This window comes from Ictidomys tridecemlineatus, chromosome 3, assembly GCF_052094955.1.
Source record: "Ictidomys tridecemlineatus isolate mIctTri1 chromosome 3, mIctTri1.hap1, whole genome shotgun sequence".
NCBI lineage: Eukaryota > Metazoa > Chordata > Mammalia > Rodentia > Sciuridae > Ictidomys > Ictidomys tridecemlineatus.
Window position 1 is genome coordinate 97,953,680 of NC_135479.1, and position 6,953 is coordinate 97,960,632.

Here is a 6,953-nt window from a genome sequence, read left to right on the forward strand (position 1 = left end):
TGTTCAACACAGCTCTGCCTGTTCCACTTAGTCTTAATTCACTGCCCCCAGCTGCTGTAGCTTTCCAGTGGACCCTGATCCACATTCACCTGCAGTGCTGTGCCCAGATCAAACCCTTCTCAAATGTTTCCACCATGCTGTTTTCTCCTGTTCTGTTAACCCCAGAGAGCCCTGCATGTTGGAACCCAAGTTTTCTGAACACAGAATATATGAACTGAGGATCTTTAAAAATATCTAAACTTAGGAGCACTCGAATCTCTGTCCTTCACTAACCCTTCTCCCAGCTTCCAATTTGGTGGCAATGCTAGTTCAAGTCAAATTCTGCCTGCAGGACCATTTTCTAATTATCCCACATGCTGCAGTCCATCCTGGGAACAGGTCTGCATGGTGGGAGCTCACTCTAGTGCCTCGGAGAATCCTTCCCTCTGGTGACTGCACCCAGCATCAGTGCCAGGGTGAGGTGTGGGCTCTATGCCCCACATCTCCTTACCCCCACACCTAGCACCTCACCACACCCACTCCATCATCTCCTGGTGGACAGCATCCACTGCTGGGGACTGGTTACATATTAGGACATTATAGTCTTATAAATTAGAAGCTTCATCTCCTAGGGGAAGCAGAGCCAGTTGGCTTGTTTAATCATCTGTTCTTTCTCCTTTTTTGTAGGTATTGGGGATTAAACCCACAGTCTGGCCCATGGTAGGCAAGTTGTCTGTCACTGAGTTACATCCCCAGCCTAAAGGCAAAAGTTCTTAATAGTGGTTTTTATATAGTAAATACTGAAGTTTTTACTGCTATTTTCTGTTATTATTATGGTCATTTAATGCCATGCTACTATGTCTTCTTTCTATTAACTATTGTCTGACTATTGGGCTCATCAATTTCTCTTTAAGAGATGGAGCCAGCTGGGCACGGTGGTACACACCTGTAATCCCAGAGGCTTGGGAGGCTGAGGCAGGAGGATCACAGATTCAAAGCCCGCCTCAGCAATTTAGAAAGGTACTGAGCAACTCAGTGAGACCCTGTCTCTGAATAAAATATTTTTAAAAATGGGGCTGTGGATGTGGCTCAGTGGTTAAGTGCCCCAGGGTTCAATCCCTGGTACCCGAAAAACAAAAACAAAAAAGATATGGAGACTTGCTATGTTGCCCAGGCTGGCCCCAAACTGCAGGTGCAATTGATTCTGCAGCCTCAGCCCCGTAGCTGGGACCACACGTGCATACCAGTTTCTTTCTCTTTGGAATACAATTTCAATATTTTTTCCACAAGTTTTCTGACTTGTGCACAATTTCCTTTATTTCTCTGTTAGGGCTTGTCCACCCTGGTTTCATGCTTCCATCACTGAATGTCCTGCCGACTGTGCGTGAGTCTCTGTCAGAGTCAGGAAAACAAATGATAGCCCATGCACTGAAAAGCAAAATTGGAGAAAGCCTACTCCTTTGTGGAAGTGAAGAATATTTATATATTATATAAATTATATATATATATATATATATATATATATATATATATATATATTACCATTTCCTCCTTGTAAGGATGCAGAAAAATTTCTGTTTATGAGTTATGGGCAGATACATACTTATTAGAAGCAACAGAATATCCATATTCATCTACAGAGAAATACATATTTATTTACGTATTTATTATTGGAAATTGACAGAGAAAATAAATAACTCATACATCAAAATCCTTCTCTTATTTCCAATTTCCAATTTTCTTAATACTTCAAACCTCTTCTTTATCAGTTCTTCACTCTGAATTTGTTTGACGTTTATGCACTGAATAAGTGGTCATTTTACATTGTTCTTTGTGCTGCCTTGTGATTTTTTTTCACATCTAATTTCTCATTTCCATTTTGTTATTTACAATGATATCACAGCTTGAGAACAAAGTATGATTTTAGAAGGCCTACTCAGTGTTTTGAATATTTTTCACCTTCATTTCCTCCACGTGTCCTCTACCTCCAGTTGGTATTTCAGTATTCATTTGTGTAATTTATTTATTTTTTTAAAAGTTTTTTGAGACATAGTCTTGCTGTGTTGCTTATGCTGCCCAGGCTGACCTTGAACCTGTGACTCCCCTGCCTCAGCCTCCTCAGCCGGCACTACAGGTGCATACGACCACACCCAGCCTGTGTGACTTATTTATTTTTAAATTTTGAACTTTTCTTCCTGAAACAGTTTAAGAAAAAACAATGGCACAAATAGTACAAAGAATTCCCACATCCCCTTCCCCAGCCTCCCCAAGTGCTGATGTCCTATGCAGCCACAGCACAAGGATCAGAAACAGGATCAACGTGGACACCACTGTCAACTAGTTCACAGGGATCATTCAGATTTTACCCATTTCCCAGCAGCGCCCCCTTTTGGATCAAATTCTCATCCAGGATTCCACCTTGCCCTTGACATGTTTCTTGGTCTCCCCCACCTCTGAACAGTCCTTAGGCTCTGTCGCTCCTGGTCTTGACGGTTCTGAAGAGTGCTGTTTAGCTCTTGTCTCCTCATGGCCAGATTCATGTTGTACACCATTGGCCAACGTCTCACATACCTGAAGGCAGTGCACTTCCATGGGGCCAGGATGGGTCTTCCAGGAGCAAAGAGAGCTTACCAGGGCTTAGAGGCTCAGTGTCCCCAGATTCATCAGGGCCTTCCCACCTGTCCCCATTCCAGCTGATGGGATCCCCTTATTCCCCGCTCAATGCCCTCACTCTATTGGTGGATGCCCTGTGGGAATTCAACTTGTATGGAGTTTAGCTCATCACAGGATGAAGGATTCTGCATTTAATTTGGGAGAATCCTTGTCCTGTGGCTCTAGAAAATAAGGGTCTCCTGCAGGATACACAATGAATTTCAAGGTTATTTGTGTATCCCTTGAAGTTAGAGGTTGAATCCCTGAACTCATCCGTTTCTTTTTTCTTTTACTATTTTGCCAGTGACATTAGGAGCAATCAGTCAACTTCATTATGTTCTTTATGTTTCCAAAAATGTTGAAAAGAATCATATATGTAGTCACCCAGCTCCTTGTCTCTTAGACTACTCGAGTAGGATTATCCAGTGGAGAGATTTGGGGTATCTCTATGACCACATTATGCTATGGACTGTCCGTGCTCTCTTTACTGCTGGAAATAGCATTGTTAGTTTCTTGAAACGTAACCAGATTAGGAACCAATTTCAGAAAGCCCAGAGCCAATTTTTCTTGGTAGAGTAATTATTAGCCTTGCTTCTTCAGAGAAACAGAACCAATATGAGATGATAGGTAGATAATAGGTAGATAGATAGAGTCATAATAAGGAATTGGCTTGTGCAACTCATGATGCAGAGAGATGCAGACCGCAAAGCTGATGGTACCATCCCAGTTGGAATCCGAAGACCCAGGAGGCGGGAAAGCTGCCGGTGGAGGTGCTAGTGTGACTCTGCAGTCCAAGACAGTTCATGGTGTAAGTTCTGAGAACCAAGAGAGTTCATGGTGTAAGTTCTGGTCTTGAGTCTGAGCCCAAAGGCAGGAGAAGGCCACTGTTAGTTTGAAGAGACACACACACACACACACACACACACACACACACACACACACAAGAGTTCTTTCTTAGCCTTTCTTCTGGTTATTCCCACCCCCACTGGGGAGGGCCAGCATAGAGTTCACCAAATCAGAGGCCAACCTTATCCAGAAATATGCACATGGATACCCCATAAGTAATGTTTAACGAAGCCTTTGGGCACCCCATTTTCCAGTCATGTCACGTCCTCTTGACACCACAGGTCAGGAGGCTCACGAGGCCATTTTGTCTCAGTACTGGTGGAACTAACTTTGATGACAAGCAGTGTACTCCATGTTTCTGGACTATGACATGAATATTTTCTCCTTGTATTTGGTATCTTGTGATAAGATAGTTGAGACTATGTAAATAGCCCATTTCCCATTATTCCACTTCATTTTTTTGTCATTTGACCTAATCTTTTAAAAATATTTTTATTTGTTCTAATTAGTTATACATGATAGTAGAATGCACTTTGACACATCCTACATAGGGAGTATGACTTCTCATTCTTCTGGTTGTACATGATATAGAATCACACCTGTCATGTAATCATATATGTACAAGGGGTAATAATGTTAGATTCATTCTACTATCCTCCTTCTCCCACACCCTTCCCCTCCCTTTACTCCCCTCTGCCTAATCCAAAGCACCTCTATTCTTCCCTAGCCCCACCCCCCCATTGCGAATTAGCATCTGAGTATCAGAGAACACATTTGGCCTTCTCTGATAGGCTGATGCTAATTACACTTCTACCTACTAATTTTAGTGTCCACTAATGCTTCTTTTTTTTTAAATTTTTTAATATTTATTTTTTAGTTTTTGGCGGACACAACATCTTTGTTTGTATGTGGTGCTGAGGTTCGAACCTGGACTGTACGCATGCCAGGCGAGTGCGCTACCACTTGAGCCACATCCCCAGCCCCTCTAGTACCATTTAATTACACAGAATGTCTTCATGAAATGCATAGGAGAAAATGATTTAAATTAGAAATCAAAAGAGATAAGCCATTAATGCTTCTTGACTGGGATTATTAACACTCTAACGTTTACCAAATAAGGATTTTATGGGTTCATAATTACTTTTGTATTTTTTGTTTAGAATGCTACTAAATTTATTTATTTATATCACCATGGATTCATGAATAGATGCTTTATTTTCTGGGCTATAATCCATTATTCTATTTATTTTGTTGCTTGGAGTGTCCCAGATTTGGGTATTAGGAACCTGTTTTAAAAGTATACTTAAACAGCATACTTATACTTCATTCCTGCTTTGCCCTAGGAATTCCTATGTTCAGGAATGTAGGATTAGTGTAAAAAACAGAGTTTCTGTATGGTTACAGCATTACAGATTTCTTTGCTTAGAAATCTCTTAAGAACTTTTTTTACTCCTGCACATGTTTAATTGAAGATACTCCGCTGGATACTGGGAACTTAGTGGCCACCTGGGATCAAAGCAAGATGAGGCAAGAAGGGCAGTCACAGTGACCCTCCCTCCCACAGTGACCCTCCCCCACCAGGCTGCTTTGCTCTTCCTCCTCCATGACTGCTCATGAGCTTTGTGCCAGAATGTCACCCAGACATCTTTGCCAGAGACACAATTTCAAGTAAAATGTGAAGAAACATGAAAATGTTGGCACCTTAAAGTGATCTCTGTGGATTTCATTTTATGCATAATAAATGCATAGCATTTAGTGCTTTTTTATCTTTTAGAATTCATTCATTTTCATCACAAAAGACTTTATAGCTAAAAGAGGTCTAACATACCATCTATATTCATTATTATTTTTTTTTCTTTTTTACTTTGAGTCACAGAAAGCAATTCTAGCTATCTTATTCCAAAATGAATTTGTTGAAAGGATATGGGGTAACCCATGGAATGGGGGAGTAGGCTAAAGAATCTGGCTCAGAAAAGACAGTGAAGGAGGGGGCTGCGGAAGTCCACACAGAGGGCTGATCCTTTGAGAAAACCTCTGAGGAAGTTTTTGTGTAGTTCTCTTCAAGATCCAGAAGCCAAGACTGATTGACAGTCCCCAAAGAATTGGGTCCACTTGGGGATGATGTTTTCTTGCTTTGAGTTCCCCAGAGCAGACTCTGGAGCAAGGATTCAAGAGCATGTGGTTCATCTGAGAGGGGTCCCAGGAATGGTAAGTGGGGGAATGGGGAGATGAGCCAGCAGAGGGTGGGTTTCCTAAGCCAGCCTTCACTCCAGGCAGCTGGTGCTCCCCCGGAAACAGGCTGAGCATGTGTTGCAGATGTCTCAACTAGGAGGCAAAGAAGCTGGGCCGTTTCTTCATGGGGCTTAACTCCTGGGCACTCTGGGCTCCTACTGTGCTATCACATCCAGTCAAAATTTCTCAAGCAGAGAATCCTGGGGGTTTGCAGTGAGCAGCCCTCCCTGATGAGAAGCAAGTACTGAGAAGACACACACAGCCTGACAGGTCTGCTCCAGGGGTTTTCTTCAGCAAAATTGGGATGTTGTAGCATGAAAGAGCCTGGAGGCTGGGCAGGCAAAAATGGTAGGTAGTCATTTCACCCTGAAGGTGACCCTCTCTTTTATGGAAGCAATTGTTTGCATGTCAATTGGCCCTGCAGACTGCAGCAAGTAGGATGTGTTCAGCTACCAGGAGGAGAATATCAAGCTAAAGGGGGCTTAAGGGACACAGGTGGCTCCATCACTGCAGGGGTAACAACCCGCCCATGGCTCTACCCAGCAGAAGTGTCTTTCTCATTCATTGAGCCTGTGGAGGGTTCAGGCAGCTCTCCTCAGTGGCTGGTTGTAGGCACTGCCTCATCATCCCAGGCTGCTTGGATCTTAGGGGAGATCCCTTAATACACAGCCTTCCATGATGACCTTGCAGGGGAAGAACATTCAGGAGTCACATCCCAAATACAACACGACACTTCTGGTTATGTCGAATCCGTCAAAGGAAGTCAGGTACTACACTTCCGTGGTAAGAAGTGCTCTCTGTGTTTCCACAAGTGGAGGTGAGGACATTGTTGACCAGAGGTAAGAACCAGCCCCTGGTCTGTGGGTAGTTAGTTCCAAGGTTGTTACAGTGGGTCAGCAAATACCCAAAGACTCAGGTGCTTCCTGTTGTTGGGGCTCAGAAAACAATGCCTAAAGCTCCTTCTTGGGCTCCTCATCTTCCTCCTAAGCAAGTGGTAGAAACTCCCAGAATTCTTCTTCTCCAAGGCAGGCTGTGGAAGCCAGAACCCCTGTGGAAGCCAGAACCAGCCATAAAGGGCAGAGCTCTGACTCTACCCTTCCTGCCTGCCTTTCTGTCTAGGAGCTAGCCACAGACAAATTCTTTGCCTGCCCTCATTTCTGAGGGGTCCTGCCCCAGGCCTTGCTGGGTTTCCCACTCGGTCTGTTACCACCAGGTTGGCCCCTTCTGTCTCATTCCTCGGGGCT